The following is a 19630-nucleotide window of genomic DNA, read 5'->3' as shown; positions in this document are numbered from 1 at the left end:
TCCTTGTTATTCCTGGATGGGACTCGTGGGCTGCGTCAAGAAGCCGCGATACGAGGGACGAAGGTACGACGAACTTGTCTCCTCGCAGCAGGAGGTCTCCAACGACTGAGAGCTCAGTCCGTACCCGGTAGAACGGAATTTCCTCGGCAGGCAACATCTTCACTGCAGGCCATGTCGAAGTCGCCCAATTTTTGACCTGTTGAAGCAGCGGGTCCTGCATGGTTAGCTCCGCGCGTTCGGTTACTTCACCACTCGTCGCCAACTGTTGTATCGCCTTGCATGCCCTGCCGACTACGCCGGAGGCACCTCGAAGTAAACCGCATTCGCCGTGCCCCGAACAACACTGAATTTTTATTAGTCCGTGATGAGTATATACAATGCTTGTGCCAGCTGACGTCACAAGGCGCTTGTCTAGCGCCATCTAGACTACATAAACACAACTGTTCAATACAACAGTTACCATCCATGAATTACCGTGGTCTCAGTAAGAAAGGCGGAATGGTGCTTAAAAATGGTCTGCTGACGGAATTTTGCTTCATGTGCGGAGTAAAGATTTATAATGTCGGGAGCAGTGGTTTTTGTGCATTCGTATTGGGATGATGTTTCCTTATTTCCATTCGGGGGCCATTTCTTGGAATGACAGCGAATTCTTGACTATTAGGGAAAGTACCGTAATTTTGTGATTCTAAGCACCCGCCTATTCAAGCTCTCTCCCCTACTTTCACTGAACAAAATAAAAAACGGTTTGCATGCAAATCTAAGCCCCCCCCCCCTTTATGCGAAGAAGCGGGTGTTGCCCAGGCCCCTAAACATGCTTCCTCTCTCTGTTCATGAGCCAGAGCTTATGGAATGGCGCAATATTGGCTTCTGGTGCACGCTGATCCCAACGTGGATTCACGACAAAGGTGGAGGCGGAAGTGGACGTAAGCTGGGACACAACGGTACCCGACAAAAAAACCCTGCACGGCGGGAAATCTGCATCAAGCGTCCCCTAACTATTGCTAGGTGAACTTCAGACGCGTAGAAGCTTGTCCAAGTTGACGTTTTGGCCAAGTGATTTTAGAATGTTCACTTGCAAACGCATTCGACGGAAGAAAAAGACAACCTGCTGTGGGGGACTGGGAGCAGCGGCTTAAACGGAGCGACACACTATTGTTCTACTCATGTGTATAAGTAACAGATGTAAGCGACTGGTGACACGCGTTTCAGTATTTTGTTCAGTATTTTCAGTACCACCGCAAGAAAACTGGGTTGATGTGGTGGGGGAGGGTGTCATTTTATATTTTTCTGATCTAGATCTTCGAATCTCCTCTCACATTGGGCATCGCGATCGCGAAAAAAAGGGGTGCTTAGAATACAGTGAATGCCGTATATTGTTCTAGACTTGGAGTAACAGGACATAAACTCACTTGGAAATCTGCCAGTTCAGTGTAATTTCTTTCGTCTCGAGATTAAGAAAAAATGCTTACACGCCCTCTTCAGAAATTCTGACATCACCGATGAGCAAAATATCTTCATAGCTAGGGAACTGTGGGCTGATACTGTCACAACAGATGAACGCACAGCGGAAGAGCATCTGTGATTTTGGCACTGTCCATTAACAGTTGTCACCGATATAGAGTTCACGTGTAATGTTCTTTGTGGGAGGTAAGTGCTCCCTGAACTCTTCCATTGAGAAGAGAGAGATTTGTAGGATTATTTTTGGAAGTCCTTATTGATTTTGCATCTGCTCAACCACTAGTGAACGGGAGTTTCCAAACCTATTGTTCGGTGGAGCAGTTGAACGTCGTTGGGGAGTTTTCTGGTATTTTTTAGGTTTCCTTCTATTCGTACAAGTTATTTTCGTGCATAAAAACACCGATTCTGTTAGAGCGCAAAGCAAGGTAAGCTAGCCCATGATGAACGTTCGAGAGACGTCATTTTGTGGTCTTCTAATTCGGGATCAAGGCGTTTGCGTCACGTCCAGCATGAAGATCGCGAAGGAGAGGAATGAGATGTTCAGGTATTGTTATGGAGCCACCAGTGTACATCGAAAATGTCGTTGCTATACTAGGAGCAGCTCAACACCTTATGTTTGTCTTGTATTTTTCGTTTTTCTCGACTCTGTTGGAACACGTTCAGGCCCTAAATTTTTTATTTGCTATCGTAAAAACCCACGGACCATTCTTGGGTGTATCTGTATCGAATATGTGTCCTTTTCGCCAAGTGCGTGGGCGTGGGTCTGGAGTTGCAGTGGCTCCTTTTGTGTTGTTGCTGTATACAATCGTTGTTGGCAGTCTTATTCCGGTAAGATCGCTTTTCCGTACTAACGGGGTTCTCTGGGAAGAGCGCGCTAAAAAAACAAGGCCATGAAATAAAACCTGCAGGTGTCAATACTAAACCTAAACAAATGCGAATATAAAAAAGGCACATATATATCGAAGCACTAAAGCGCTGTAAACGTGAGTTTAAAGTACTGAAGAAAGCAAGGAATGGCAAAGCAAGAAGAAAGGCGGACAGGAAGAGTAACTAAGGGTAAGAATGGGTGCGCACCTGCACGCGATGCTAAATCGCTAAAGGGAAAGGCACTGATTACTAAAACGCCTAGTTTTGAGTAATCACCCTGTAGCACCATGTACTAGTCAGCACCATATAGTTGTCAGCACCATTAGACGGCTACTTCAGATTTGTATACTACTTCGAAAGCAACCAAGCGGAATCGTTTTAGTTCGTCTTCCTTTACCTCGAAAGATGTTACGAAACTTTCATCTCTTCAACCGGGAAATTTGGCTGAGTTTCATCTTTAAATACATCTGCACAGTACAAAAATCACTGTCACCCATTGCCGTATTATTTTGTTTAAAGTTACTGCGAACACGAGTGCGGCGATCGCGGTACATGCTGTCCACCTGGTTCCTCGCATTCATCGCACTCTGAATTATAAGTAGTGCATTGATTAGAGAGGGCTTCTTTTTTTATTGTGATGAATTGCATTGAGTATCATGACAAAAAAAAAAACAGGTTTATTGAAGATTGCTAGTTACCTGTTCGAGGCACGTTGGTCTCGGGCGGCAGCTATCACGAATAAATGAGGAAATAATTTCGTAACTTGAAGTATTTGCTGGGCTGTGCATGTGCCATGATGTTGTTGATGCACAAATGGAAGCGTACTCAGATTCAGATACAGATTTATTTTATTTCATGTAGAAGTTCATCAGGGGGCTGGGGAAAAGCTGCAGTACTGCAGCTCGACAAAGCTCCAACCCCCTCCAACCCCCTTCACAGCGTCAGAACAAATACAAACGTACAATTGTAGAGTGATAACTTGAAAAAGAAGGTACCACAAAAGAGAGCTCGAGTTTTCTGTTCTGGCAATCTGGGTGGTGGAAGCCATTTCTCCCGAGATACCAAATTTGGCCAAACTGCTGATGCCTAAAGTGCTGCAATGCAGGAGAAGGGTACAAAGCGCACGAGGCAAAAATGCCATTTCACTCTTGCAATTCTCAATTTGGACCTGCCAGCTCAATGCACGCGACTAAGTTTCTTTGTTGCAATAAACGTGTGTAATACACAATCCTCAGACCATATAGCTTATGAAACTAGAAACAAAAAGAGTATGCTTTAAGTCGAACACAAAGTGGGAGCTAGATCTGTATATTATTCAGTACAAAATGAAACGTTTATTCATGCTTTAGTGTTTTATTCGGTACAATTAAAAGGACGCCACAATTGTGCTAACGTTTTAAAGATGCAGTTCTTCGTTGAGAGAAATTAATATTACCATTAGGAGTGCTACATTCTGAAGGTTAAAACACAACACTTATCCTATTGTCCTTATATGACCCTTGGTGAGCGCTCGAATACTGCGCTTTAAACTACATTATTGAGTATTATATTCTGGGCACGAGATTTTTTAGGTTGATACTATGGCTATAATTTCACAATATTGTAGTGCCCGTGTCACCTGTTCTCTTGAGGGTATCAGCAACAGCTCTGCTCAGTGAATTTTAGGGTAACATTTTGATCGCCGTAAATGCTGAAGACATTTACGGACTCTCATGTGACAAAAGATTGTCGTCTGTAAACTTTCTTAGTTCCCGGAAAGGTTATGTGGGAATGAGAAACCTACTTAACAAATGTTTTCTGAGAAACCGCCAATAGTGTTCAGTGAACAGCAGATGGAGGACCCAAGGAAGCTGCTCGTACTAGCCATCGCGGTTTACATAGCCATGCCGAATTCATGGTGCACGTCTGGGCAAATTGTTGCTATTTATAAGGTAAAGAGAACGTTTAATGGTAAGCACTAAAAATGCGCGAGTTTGCGGTCAGTTCGTATAAGATGCTTGGCAATACCCGTACACTTGCCTTGTAAGTTAGTAACATCCTCAACTTTTCTTAGTTGGAATTGCATCATTGGTAGATTCGAAGGCAAGGATTTATTTATGGTACGGGCCTTGTGCATTGCCTTTTAGCTGCCTCTGCCGGTTTATTGCGCTGTAATCTACGAACTTGCCTTCAACTTTCAAACAATTTAAAGATTGTGCTACTACGTAAAAGCTTAATCTCACCACTACTATCATTAAAAGTTAACCAACAGGGATGCCAGCTGATTTAAAACCACTGTATCTAAAAATATTGCCTTGATAAAAAATGAGCACGTGGTGTGAAAAGTTTTTCAGCGCTTTAGTCTTATGTGTCTTCACCACCTAGTATGAGACATGACGAAGGTTCGTAGAAACTCTATAATTCTTGCAGTAATTCCAAACAACGCCACTAAACATTCAAAAAAACAAGACTCAGGCCGCAGCAAAATTCGTTTTTAGTTTATGGTCTACGTTTCTCGCGTCACATTGCTTATAGTCAAGAACAAGAGTCTTCATGCAAAGAAAAGATCTAGCGAAAACGTTATACTGAAGGTGTGTGTTACAAATACGGGAGCAAGACTTAGTCAAAACAACAAACAATTACCTTTAGATATAGCATGGTTTCCCTACTTCAGGATGGTTCAAGTGTTTTAAAAATCTATAAACAATACTTGCCTTGCACACAATAAACCACTCAAGCGCTAAATTCTGAAAGTGTGCTAAATTTGTAGAAGGGGAGCTCCTGAGATGCCAAGGCTATATTATACAAATACTAGACACTTGTATTTGTAGGTAATTGTTCTTGCGATGTTACTGCGATGAGTTTGTGCAGTAGAAGAGCCAGACACACTCCCGCGACTGGTATTCACACATATATTTTGTATGAAGCACTCGCGTAAAAATGCCGAGTCAGGGCGTCGCTTCCATTTCTTGCCATCGATCCTTCTACTAGACCGCGGAGACATAGCTCGCGTGCTCTAACGCGTTGTAGACGTAATACATCGCGGCCCATTGAGAACATGGTACAAGATTACAGTTATACGCTGTATATTACGTCGGAATTTGATTGAACATGAACAATGAGATTGTATGGACACCTAAAATGAAGCTTTAAGGAAAAATGACTAAGGATATCTAAACTTCCTACGGTGTGGCGCAACTAACAGCCGTGGGTAGAATAGACAGGGCCTATGCCAGGAGTGCAAGGGAGCTTGCGTGTTTGCTTTTTTATAGACGATAGCCGACGTTGGGCTTCCTCTTCCTACGCCAGGATATCTTGCGCCATTTTTTGCGTATGTATGTATGTATGTATGTATGTATGTATGTATGTATGTATGTATGTATGTATGTATGTATGTATGTATGTATGTATGTATGTATGTATGTATGTACGAATTTTAAAAAGTGTATTTGACATTAAACACGAAACATTACACAAAACTCAGGATGTAGAACATTCATATACGATACCTACAGGTAGACACAGACAGTGACAATGGTCAGCGGAATCACATAAACAATGTAAAGTAGTGGGAATGCTATTACATAACTAACCAACCATACTATAGTAATAGGGGAAATGCCATACATGCTATTGGGGAATGATATACAACATATAATCTATATACAAAAAGAATAGGCGTGTATATTGCAAAAGAGGATCATCTATGCCACACTAGTTTCAAAGTTAGGGCTACTCGCCGTTCCTGTACAATAGCAAAAGCACACGCCCACAGTCTCAGCAACTCTCCCTCTATAACGAATGATAGCCCCTCCGAGAGGCAAGAGAGAACTTCTCCTCACATTGGACTTAGAATAGGCTACACACACCATCTGAGGTGGGCACGTGCGACCACTTCGCATTGGCCTGGGCAGAAGACAAAAGCACCCGAACAAATGAGGAGGTAGGCAAAACGGGCTCTGAGAGACTAGCTTCGATTTATATATCACCAGGTTCCTAGGCTTCGAAATCCCCTGTAAGGTGCCTGTCCCTCGATTCAGCTCTCAAGCTCAAAGTTGAAGAAGGACTTGAACGACAGGTTTGTATAGGTGGGACATTGCCAAGCCACTAAATCTCAAAGCACAAATCATCATTGTCAAAAAAACATTCATGGAAATCCATAAGACATATTTGAGGCAAAACATCAATCCGTAACAGGTATTCGCAGTGTTCTTTTTAAAAACAAAAGGCTGCTTGATTTCTTTGATAGGAAATAAAACATCCAGATTGAAGATAGCGTTGTGAATCGTAAAGAGAAAAAGCGCGTGAGTGAGCCTGTACGTTGTGGCATGGTTCCAATTTCAATGAGAAGAAACGGTTCGAATTGACAGCACGAGCAGTACAACGCGGAAGAACTGAACAGACATAAACAAACCTCCAGCGTGTTTATGATGAAAGAAGCCGGACTGCAGGAAAAGAGCTTGACAGGTGGGCGGGGGGAGACGAGATGAATCTTCGTAGCAGCGGTGACAGAAGGCTGTCGTATTTTCACGGAACATAAAGTGAAACGAGCCGATAGGCGACCAATTTTCTTCTTTTCTTGCATAGTTAAACGTCACTCCAGTAAGGTTGACGTGCTGCGTAGGCTGAAACTCCATTACTCCGCCCATACAGATCTCGCACTAGAGTGCTAAATCGTTTTTGAGGCATTGCTGCCTCTTTTGATGGTCACTTCTAAATACATCTTTATTTATTTCCTTGATTAAAATAAATGTGATTTTGTTATACAAGAACGTTGCTAGTTCTATCAGTTATGTGTTTGTTTCGATCTTTAATCAAATATTCACCGATCGTGCACGACTACACAGTGTTTACATATGTGCTCGGTTCGTCCTTTATTCAAACATTTCCCGATCGTGCACTACACAGTTTTTACATATATAAGCCATACCACCAGGCTCAATATCTTATGAATGTAGTGACCATTAGGCTTCCTGTCCGTGTTCATTTTATTGCAGAAAACTATTTGGAATCGTTCTTGACCCCATGAAATACACAATATTTTAAAATTCACGGCAAAAGGACTTTGTGAGCCCAATACTTCTTTTGGGCTCAACCAATGGCCTCTCGGTATCAATTGGCTTTCATAACTGATAAGTAGTTTTGTGCGTTACTTGCATGCAATGCGGCATCTCTTCTAGAATGGCAAAATAAACACAAATGTAGAGTGTAGCCAGTTTCCAGGTATTCTGTAATGGTGCTCCATTGAACAGATCACGGTTCACTTTCACCTCACCAAACCTGTTAATTAGACTCTTTATTTCAAACATTGTTTTCCTGGTTCGTACTTGCTTTAAAGTACAAAAGAAAATGGGAAAAAATTGTGAGCATGCAGCTATGCATAAATGTTGATAAACATGAGAAGAAATATTTAACAAAGAATAAAATTTGCCCCCCCCCCCATTCCTCCGTACCTATGGTTAACCTGCGAAGCTCTGGCCTGCGGCCGCTGTGCGCCATTTACACCGCGGTCGCTGCTCCGCAATTGCCGCTTGCCGTTATCGCTGGAGCTGTGATTCACGCATAAGCCCACGGCTCACGCACCCTGCTGCGATATACCTAGCCCATCTCTGTACCCTTGATTCTTAACCTATATCTTGTTTTTTTTTTGCGCACAGGCACATGGTTGCCCACCAGGTGTGTTCTGCGAACACAGGAGCGCAACCGTTTCGCTTTGACTAGGAAGAATCGCACGAAACGTTTAGGGCATTGCTTATTAAGTGCGTTGTAAGACTGAATGCGGTAGCTCATACAATTCCTAAAGTAATAACGAGGCGCTTTAGGACGATTTCGCACCCGTTGGAAAAATAAGGACTTGGGTATGACCTCTGATGACTGGTTGTCGCGATTTCGCATCAGACGAATTGTAAGCCACGCAACCAGAAGAAAGAATCAGTAGCTGCAACGCTCGCGCTCAGATAGAATCTACACAGAATCTAAACAGATGGAACACGCGGCATGATGTACCTCACTTTCAGTAAAGTGCTGGCTGCTCCCACTCTTCCGGTATATGCTAATGATCACCGTACCGCTGTGGCCGTCCATTTACACTGTTCTTTGCAAAAGGAATGTAAGCATTTTCATTACAATAAAAATGTCTCCACATTAGTTACTTTGTTGAAAAACTCATTGGAGTTGCCGTAAATAATTTGTTTGTGGATACATTTACCATGCACTGTTCTATTACGACTGTCGTTTTGTTTTTGTGCATAGCCGTAGATTTCTTCTGAAAAGCCCGGCATGTGTAAAAGTTCTCCTGCGGTCTCCTTACACTACTAGCCAAAATGGAGTAATAGGGGAGTGCCATTGCGCCTTTGGGGTACTAACTGCATTGACAAAACCATTGGTCGCCTAGGGGAGTTGTGAGGGTAGAAATGGTTACAACTGTTCCGTTACCCGCACGACGACGAGCTAGGATCGGTGAAAAAATCCCGCTGGCGGGGAATCGAACCACTGCCCCCGCAACACCAACCCGATGCGCTACGGACGCGACCACGAGTCTTTTTTTTTATTTATTGTCATTCTTTTACACAGCACTTGAAGCAAAGAAAGAAAAAACAACAATGATAAAAACTTCTAGCCAAACCCTGCTAGCAGAAAACGGCTAAAATTGCTTGAGGTCCGTTAGAGCCTCCATCATGGACAGCCACTCCGGAGGGTCCGGTTGAGCCCTCTAGACTTCGATTATATTTCGCATAAAATCAGCAAAATACTCTTTCGAGCGTTTAGCTTCAATGTCACGATGACGAATCGCGTACTAGATTTGCAAATGCCGTGCAGGGCCTGGACCGTGACGAGGTGCCCGTTGTCACTCTCAATGGGTAGGAATCTCATCCCATGTGCGTCCAGGGGGAAGTCCTTTTTCAAGGTCCGCTGAAGCATGTCCCAGAACAAAATTCGTCCCAACACTCAAGGAACACATGTTCTACTGTTTCGGGTTTTTCACACGGGTAGCAGTGATCCCCCATGGAAGGTACAAACCCTTCTCTTTCGGCCACGTTTTTACTGGTAGCACCCCCACGTGAAGTGTTAAAAAGAAAGACTTCACCAAGGTGGCACTACCATACGCTTTACGCGTTTTAGCACGTCCTGCCCAGGCCCTGCAAGATACATTGTCCCGTACAACGGCACAGATAGGACAAAGCCAACCAAATCACGGTACAACGTTTTCCGCGTAACGCTTGATAATTACTCTAAACTGAAACGTGCGCGCAAAAACTGGGTCGCTTGAACCACCTCACGGAAATAGCCATTGCTTGCTCTCACAGAAATGTGTGCAGATGTAACAACAAATTCAGACAGTGCCCTGGATAACTTCACTGACACACAGTGCGCAAGAAAGGATCATTCACATCACGAAAGAACAAAAAGCGATTAGGACTTGCCGCAAAAACAGCTGGGACAAAGAAAGGCACCCCTCACGCACGCGCCGAAAGAGGTTCGTGCGGCTTGTTCATTCCCCGGCCGATTCCCAGATAATTACTGCGAACACCCGGTGCGAGGCCAGTACATTCGCTCGCGAACAGTGCAGCACCTGAAGCACATACCATATTTTGCTTATAAGAAAGACGTTGCACACTGATGCCCGTGCGAACATGGACAGGCAACTGCCTTTCCATTTCTCTGCTTTTTCGTGCAGTTCAGCAGTCTGTCTGCGCCAATAGGGGTCCGGTCCGTATCTTCATAATATTCTAGGGGCACTCCTAAGTATTTAGCTGGCGTCGTCTGCCAACTGATACACTCGAACACACTTGGCGTACAATCCCAGTCCCCGTGCCAGAACCCCAAGCATTTTCGCCAGTTGACTCCACTGGCACCATATTTACAAAACCTTTTCAAGATGTTTACAGCAACCCTTATGCTCCTCCTGTCGATGCAAAAAATGGTTGCCTTCAGCATATCGAGCACTCGCACTTCAGAGGACTCTAACCGAAAACCGTTGATTCTCTCACTTATTATGATACTTAAACAAAGGGCTTCAATGCACAAACAAAAAAGCAACGGGGACAATGGACAACCCTGACGCACAGATCGTTGAACTTGAATGGACTTGCTTACCATTTTGTTTAGAACTAGGTCAGTACAACACCCATTGTCCGCCATGCGCACTCCCTCGCGAACAACAGAGCCTAAGTTCACATGCTGTAGCACATCTAAAAGAAGCTCATAGGATACCTGGTCAAATGCTTTTGCAAGGTCTCTCTGTAGCATGGCCAAAGCACCTTGCATACTGTCACAGCATTCGAGAACTCTTCTGGCGGTATGAGTATTTGTCAGAGTTGACCGCGCCTTTATTCCGCACGTTTGGTTCGGTCCTACAATATCTTTTATTACAGTCTACACACCACTGGCTAATATTTTCCTTCACACCTTGTACTCGACGTTTGTCAACTGATTGGGCGATACGCGGAGATATGCCCCAGTTTGTTTTCGTCTTCTGATTTGGGTATAAACACTGTATGTGACACAATGCATATGCACTACTGATGTACTACTATGACACCACTACTGATATGCATATGCACTAGTAGTACATATGCATATGTACTACTATGACACCACTACTGATATGCATATGCACTACTGATGACACCACATATGCACTACTGATGTCTCTGCCCCCCCCTTATGTAATACCCCTCTGGGGTCCTTAAGGGTTTAATAAATGATGATGATGATGAAGAAAGGAAGGTGGTAGCACTCCTGTTTTGTACGACTCGGCGTCGGCGTTCCTTAGAACAGGGGAAATGTCATCCTTACACTTTTTATAAAAAGCTGCGGTCAGCCCATCAGGACCCGGCGTCTTCCCTGGGCTCAGCTCGTCAATAGCCCTCCTTACTTCGTCGACTGTAATGTCACTTTCTATGCTTGCTGTTTTTTCATCGCTCAGGCATGGCAACAAACACACAAACTCGTTTTCAAACTGCACTGCATCAATAGACTGACGAGCAAACAAATTCTTATAGTAGTCACAGAAGCTACGTTCGATGCTTGCCAGGTCGTTACACAGTGTGCCATCATGTTCGATTTCCACTGTTAGGTTTTTATGTGCATATCTTTTTTCAGAGCTGAGCGCCCTTTTAGTCGGCGCTTCACCAAGCAGGAACCGTTCAGCTCTCGCGCGTACAAGCGCACCATGATACTTCTCCTTATCTGATTCCTCGAGCTGCGCCTTCAGTGTTCCAATATCATCCTTGAACGCCCCGAGCGACTTGCAATCTTCCTTGACAAAAACATCAAGGCTACTTCGTAGCAGAGCTTCTTTACGTTTGCCCTCCTTGTAAAGTGCGCCCGATATTTCCAGGGATTTCATTTTTACCTCTTTTTTAAAAAGCTCCCATTTAAAGGTAATGTTCGTGTCGCCTTCGCCGCTAAAAATATCTTGTCCGCATGTGGTAACTGCCTCCGCAAATACTTCGTCTTCCAGTAACTTATTATTCATTTTCCACAAGCCCCAACAAAACGCCTTTCGTCGCTTTGCGATTCTGCCTAAGGTTAGCGATACCAGGCAGTGATCCCTAAACGAGACAGAAGTCACTTTATAATTTTCACACTGCGGTAGAAGATCAAGAGATAATTACACCCTATCTAGTCGCGCGTGGCTATTGCCTTGGAAGTGTTTATAGCAAACGGAACCAGCTTACTCATGCTCTCGCCGACATTTTCCAGTGAAAAGTCGGCGACTATATTGCTTAGTACCACCGTACTTCCGTCCCTAAAAGTGGACAAGCGAATTTTGTCGCGTGCGGAACACACGCAGTTAAAGTCACCCATTAAAATAAGTAGCCTTTCTGTATTACACCATTTACGGATTTCCTCAAAAAACAATTTCCTTTCAGCGACTTTGGTAGGGGCGTATACACAAATAACGCGCCATTCATTTGAACTAAACTCGAAGTCACATACAACAAATCATCCTGACTCCGACGCGGTGACGGTCTTTGGTGTCGCCCGTACACTTCGCCGTATTAGGAGCGCACAACCCCCCGATAAACCCACCACGTGCGAGACACAGACGCCGTAGAGCGACATAAATGGTCGCACCATACGGTCCGTCTGATCCTCCCTCTCAAACTTCTTCTCTTGCGAAGCAGCTATATCTAGATCCTCATCTGTCACGAGACGGTACAACTGGTGTTGACGCCTTCTATCAGCAAGCCTCCTTACATTTGACCTGGCTATGCGCATAGGCTTGCCCTAATAAACCATGTCATAAACCCACCAAAAAAAGTACATTTTGCACACTCTGAACATTCCAAACACACCCCCAAATACCCCCCAAACACACTATAACCTCTAAGGGCTTCAAAGACACTGCAATAAACGGTAACCCCTCGCCTTCCTTCCCATCCCCCCGTACAACACTATGGACTCCAGAAACATAAGGAGAACGGCAAAAATACTCCCGCAACACAACTTCCCAGTTCCATTCAGTCCGTTGGCACTTCGAAGAAAGAGCAAAACCCCAAACAGAGAGCCGAAGGATGCCGACTACGTTTTCAAGCGACGTGCTAAGTGGGCGTAGCCGGTGGCTTTGTTCGGTCTGGGGGAACGCTGGTCTTCGGTTTAGAGCCCGGACGTTTAACTGTAACCGCCTTGGTAGGCGGCTCGTCGCCGCTGGGAAGTTCGTTGCCCTGCCAGGTGTTGTTGCTTTCGCGCTGCGGCTTTGTGGCGGCACCACTGAGGTCCATGTCAACGACGTCCACTACGGGATCCGACGCCACGGTCTTCCCTTGGCTTGCCGTTCGGGTACCGCTGACTTCGTTCGAAGCTGCAAGTAGGGGAGGCGTTTTCGGCTGGACCGGCTTCTCCTTTTCAGAAGCTCGCTGGCCAGCCTCGACATCAAGCCGTCCCGCCGTCGTGCGCTCCTTCGCCGCCTCGTCGATCACTCCTGCTGCCGTTTCCTCCCCGTCTGCCTCGTCCATGAGGTGTTCGCGGAGGTCATAATCCCTTGTTGGGCTGGTGACGCTAGCGTACGACTTGACGAATGTGCTCGCATCATGCCCAAAGCGACAACACAAGGAACACTTCGGCACCTTACAATCACGCCTGACGTGCCCCTTGAGGTTACAGCGTAAACACTGCGGGGCCCTTCCTGTGACAACGACGAAGGCCTTGTCACCCGCCACACGAAGTTCGTGCGGATGGTGGTCAATGGTTACGCCAGCCTTCAGTTTGAGGGTCACCAAACGCAGCGTCGAGACTTTGTCTGGATGCAGTCAACGCGCCACCACTCCTTACGCACCTCGCCAACACGCCCGTAGGGTGCCAGCGCAGTGCAAACAGCGTCATCCAGCACGTTGTAGAGCAGCCAGTGCAGCTTTAGCCGCACTTTCTGGTTCGTAGGGTCGATGACGATGCAGCGCCGGTCTTTTACCTTGACATCGTTCATGGCCAGGATTTTCTTGACGCCACCAGCTGATTTGAAAATCACGGCCAAGACGTGATTCATCTGATACGCCCCCAATGACAAAACATCGGGGAGCAGCGCCAGATGAGTCAGGATATCTTGAAAATCCTTGACCCGGTACGGGCGTACAGCCATGTCGGAATAAAAGAAAATTGTGCTTAACACCGACTGGCCTGTTGGAAACTGGGGCAGAACAACTTTATAGTCTTCGGAATCCTGCGCATTTAACCTGATACCGCGGGCCGAAAGGCCCGCCGAAGCCGCTCCTTGGGCGGAGCTCGTGGTCTCGTTGCTTACGAGACCACGAGACCAGATGGTGGAACGGGCAGAAAATGGGTAGTAGAGTGCAAAATGTTTGGTACAGACGGCATTTCAAATTGATAGCTTGTCTTCGAGACACTACACTCTTAACCAAAAGGGAGCAACAGGGGAGTGTCATTGGGCCTTTGGGGACTGACTGCCTTGTCACAACCATTAGTACCCTACGGGAGTAAATGCGAGAGGACGAACGTTCACCACCAAACCATTCGCCCTCAACGGACGAAAGGTTGTTGTGTTCCGCAACCCCCATAAAGGCGAGCTAGGAGTGGCGGAAAAAACTCTCGCTGGCGGGGACTCGAACCACTGCCCCCGCAACACCAACCCAACGCGCTACGGACTAGACGAGGAGACCAGATAGTGGAACGGGCAGAAGATGGGCAGTAGAGTGCAAAACGTTTGGTACTGTGAACCTGCCCTCGTTGCATTTATTGCTGGCTTCGGAATTCCTAGCGATTCAACTGCTTCCAGTTTACATGCTGGTAGCTCTAGACATAATTTCCGTCGGGCATACTTTTTCCTCGTAAAAGAAAACAAGACCAACCGCCCTCGTCTGGGCAGGAGGCTGAGTGTTCTAATGACACCCCGATTTCGGGCAAAACTAACAAGTTCCTAATGTTTCCAACTAACCCCAAACTTCTTTGTTCTGGTATGCGTGAGTTCATGGTTGTCTGTGAGGTAGAGATAATAAGGGGACAGGGCTAATATTCCAGCGTAGACGAAAGAACTTGCGGCGCTGCTGACTTCTTCAACTATATAGCGGTGGTAGATGGGACTGGAATCTGCAGCCGGGTCTTACGGCTGTTGAGGCGCTGTCATTGCTTTTGTACGAAATACATTTAGTCCCGCTATTGAAAGGTAAGAGCAAAGCGCCCACCTGTAGTAATCCCATACGATTTGGCATTGTAATCGTTGTTGACATTTGTCGGCCGGTATAAACATGTGTATTCACTACACGTATACAGTAAAGTTAGCGTTTTTTTTTCACAAAGACCTGCCTCACTGTGTTATGCGCGCGGAGTCTTTTATTTGCCTGTATTATGGCTTGCGAGATCTGGGTGGGTGACACTTTGTAGTAACGTGCACAAGATGCATTTTTCTATCGCACGTCGCCACTTCGTTCTGGTACCTATGCCACTATACAAAATATTCTGTCTTCGCAGGTACGTTTGTTTGCGGATTTTGAGACTTAGCAGATATATGGGGCAGATCGCATAGCAGCGACGCCATTACTTGGGGAATAAATGCTCGGCTTTTCGTCCTCCCGTTGCTCTCTAAATCGGCGGAGACGAACATTTACTCCGCGAGTTATGCACCCGGCACGCACTCTCCCACAGTTGCTCCCCTTGAGAAGCAGCGGTCGCTCGCAAGGACTAACGGCTGTAGTTAGACCTTTTTTCGTCCCTTTTGGCTAAGAATGTATAAGCAGACTAGTAAAAGTGACAGCAAAAATATTTTTGTATGCCCTACAGAAAATTCAGGCTAGAAGAGAATAAAGCGTAATTGGTATGCTTGCTTTCCGATAAAAACTGTGTGGCTGCCCAATCACGTTTGAAGGTAGTTTAAGGAACTTATGCACCATGGCAACAACACTCAAACGTATATGTATCTTGAAGTGATCATTTCCAGTTAGCACCTTGTGTCTGTAGACACTAGTGGAATTTTAAACAAGGATATTCGTATTTCCTACTCTGTATCCTTGGAGAACTTTAAATACGAAATTTCAGAAACCTTTACCAAATGTGTATAGCTAGGCTAGAACATTAAGAGCTACAAATTGTGGATAGAAGCAAAGACGTGACGTGTTGGTATCGGGCTTTGCAGCTGTAAAAGCTTCCCTACAGACGCTGAGCATCCAAATAGATACACGTATGATGTTGGTATCAGCCTCAAATTCACACAGATATGGCACCTGTACAGGATGACACCGACAGAATGCCGGTTGTGTTGTCTGCTTTCGTACTGCCTTGTATGGGAAGGTTTTACCACCTGCTATTAGTGAAAGGGGATCCGAGAGCCCGAGAAGATGGACGTACTCATTTTGTGCTCCAAGTTTCAAGACCCATGGTGGCACACATTCTTGGCTTTTGCTAGTATACGTTGCTAGTTTTTTTTTCTCTTGCAAATTATTGGTCTATTTAACGTGCCCTGCCGTGCCGTGGAACGAGCCGTGGTTGCATTTATCGTTTTATTTTTAACAAGCTTTAATGGCATTTTTCATGGCCTTTGTAAGTTCATCATGCGGACCTGTCGAAGTTTCAAAATGGTAGTGCAGCGTGGCGGTCAGTAGAAAGGGACTTGGGGTAGCACCAAAGGGAACACGGTTCATTCTCCAGACAAGTTGTTTTGGCAAGGTCTGTCCAGGAGTCGGCGGGTGTTCATACCAAAAGTACCGAAGTGCGTCACGGTCGTTCTCCGACAACAAAATTTGTAAGAATGCTTTCTCTAAGTCGGCTGTTACGGCGACTCTGTACATCCTGAACTTCAGAAGCAGGGAAAGTACCGGTGGATTCAGGTTCGGACCAGAGTGTGACACGTCATTCAGTGACAGTTTTCCAGGTGAACTAGATGACGCTTCAAAGACAATTCGAGTCTTGGTTGTTTCCCTGTCGTTGCGGGTGACTGCACAGTGCAGCAGGTAGTAGACTGGACCGGCTGCTTCTTGTGTCGTTGCGGGTTCGGCGAAGTTGTTCTCAACATATTCGCGTATCGTCGCATCGTACCGAATGAGAAAATCTTCGTTTTTCTGGAGACGTCGTGTGAGCTTGGCAAGCCGATCTTTCGCTTCCTTTACATTGCAATCAAGCTCCGGAGCGTTATCCTTCTAGGGAAGACAAACTTCGTACTTTTCATCCTTTCTCCTTATTTTTCTTCTGAATTCAGTGAGAACTGGATCCTCGACAGATTCTTCATCCTTGTGGTTAAGGATACCCATGTGCTCAACCTCCCAAAAGGCTTGCAGCTGTTGAGACAGTTTTTTGTTGTCGTCACTGAAATTCTGGGCCAATATCTTCATGACGCTAGTGGAAAACGTTCCTCGGATATTCTCCGTGCTTTTTACCCGGCCCTGCAGCGTCCACCCGAAAGTCGTCTCAACGGCAGTTAAGCCATTTGTAAGCCGCCGAATTTTTCCAGTTGTGACTTTCCAGTAATAGTCGCCTCCTATAAGTACCTGAATAGTGTCATCTGTTGGAGCATCTGCATCATCGGCGAGGCGAAGATCCCGAACGTCCTCTCTCACGCAAGAAGTAGGAACTGAGAACGGAGTGCCACTGCATATTGTTGGTACCTCGAGGGCTTCGATCAGAATGGCCTCGGTGTCGTGACGGCTTGTAATCCACAGTTCCACGCGTCGTAGAGTCTGCTTACATGGGCCCATTGCTCCGAACGTTTGCACATTCAGAGTCTCCTTTCCGATTTCCTTGCAGCTAAGGTTCTTGGCTGTGTCTTCGGTGACGAATGTTCGTTGACTACCACCGTCCAGAAGGCAGCAGACAAGTCGCGGCTGAGTGGAGCCACGTGGCCAAACTTTAGCTGTTTGTAGAAGAATAGTATCTTGGGCCTGAGTCACAGCACTGGTCACTTGAATTCCTTTCGTGACGAACTGACTCTGAGTGTCAATTGCCGAAGGAGCAGCGTGTTTGGAGTCGCAGAGGAACGTGAAGTGTCGGCCTTTGCAGTTCTGACAACGCAGAAATCTCGAGTTTCGACAGTACTTTGCTCGGTGGAATTTTTTGCAACACTTAAAGCATCGGCCGGTTCGCTGGAGTATGTTCTTCTTTTCCTCAAGGGTTAACGTTTTATCACACGGAGTAAAGGAGTGTTCTTCAGAACTGCAGAAATAACACGGTTCTTTGTCCGATCCGGAAGTGGTGGTAAAGGTGGCTGCTGAAGGTACATTGTGGCGTCGCGCTTTGTCGTGGAGTTTTTCGTGGACTGTTGACCCGTCCGATGCGATTTCGATGGCCTCCTCCCTGCTGCGAACTTCCTTCTTCAGGAAGTCTAGAAGCGCTGAAAATGTGCTATGAGTGTCAGCTTCCTCAGGCTTCTGTTGACAGTACCGAAGTACAAGCTCGTGAGGTACCCGCTTCTCGATAGCCACACTGAGCAGAGCACTGTACTGCTCCTGCTTCACCCCTAGTGCTTCAAGACTCTTGACGTTCTTTACCACTTCGTCGTAAAGATGTCGCAGTGCCCCAACGTTTTGCGCTGAATCAACAGCCTGCAGTTGTAGAAGGCGAGTCATGTGGTCGTTGATCGCAAGGTCCTTCCGTCCAAAGCGTTCCTCAAGTAGATCTATTGCTATCTGGTAGTTGCTTTCAGTCAACTAAAGTCCACTGATCGTATCTTGCGCCGTACCAACAAGGTAGCCTTTGAGATATTTGAACTTGTCAATGGTCGACAGCTGCGAGTTCCGGTGGATGGTGGCCTCACACTGATCCCAAAAGGAACGCCAGCCTTGAATGGTTCCATCAAATTTTCCTAGTTCCATTCTAGGGAGCTTAATAGAGGCGCCTGAGTGCACACGAACTGCGCTCGATGGCTCTACGTTGTTGGTTGGGCCGTTTGATGCTTGTGGGTGCTGAATTTATTCGATTCTTCGGGAGAGCTTGGATTTTGCCACACATATAGAAACGTAATACCCTTCCGCAGCTTCCCACTCTTGTTCTAAATTCTGCTCATCAATGGTGTCTTCGATTTGTTTGTCTATGTCTCGAAGTGCTGATTCTTTCATCACGAGAACATTCAAAAAGTCCTGCAGCTCACCGATAGACGCAGTCTGGGAGTCCAACAAAGCGTTGCTGTCACTAATGGTCTTCGTCACGCCAGCTCGAAGGGTGGACCGCTTGCGCTTGTGTCGACCCATTCTGTGGAGGGGTTTGGCGTGGAATCGACTCCGCGTAATCAGGAACGGCGTAGCACACCACTGCGTTGAGGCGGAGGCGGCGTGAGGCTTGAGGGCAGCTAGAAGCGTCGGGTCGGGACTAAACACATTGTAGAAGCGCCGTTTGTTGCTTCAGTCGTGCAGGCTGCTTCTTCAGTGGTTTTCAGGAGAGGTTTCGTCGAGTCTTCAGGGGGATTTCGGCACCAAACTTTAGCGAAAATACCAGAGTCCAGAACCCGTCGAACACAGCTAGCTTATCTTTGACGATTTCCATATAGTCTTGAGCCACTAGTCACTACCAAATGATCCCACTCAGGAATATAAACAAATCGTCAAAGATAAACTAGCTGAGCTTGTTAAAAATAAAACAATAACTGAAACTACGGCTCGTTCCTTGATCCCTTTAAGCCCAGTATCCGGTAAATCTTATCTTCTGCCTAAAATGCACTAGGTGAACAACCCAGGGTCACCCATAGTTTCTGGCATTGGCACTGTTACCGAAAACTTTCGCGCTATGTCGATAATCTCATTTGCGACATTCCGCCAAGCTTTCCCTCCTTCATTAGGGATACCAATGACTTTCTCTCAGAAATCTCAAAAATTGAAATTCCTGATAACTGCCTCCTAGTCAACCTCGATGTTGCGTCCCTGTATACTAACATCCCCTATGAAGA

This window comes from Haemaphysalis longicornis, unplaced genomic scaffold (genome assembly GCF_048455015.1).
Source record: "Haemaphysalis longicornis isolate Haplotype H1 unplaced genomic scaffold, Haemaphysalis longicornis Haplotype H1 scaffold_13, whole genome shotgun sequence".
Classification (NCBI taxonomy): domain Eukaryota; kingdom Metazoa; phylum Arthropoda; class Arachnida; order Ixodida; family Ixodidae; genus Haemaphysalis; species Haemaphysalis longicornis.
This window is presented reverse-complemented; position numbering follows the sequence as displayed.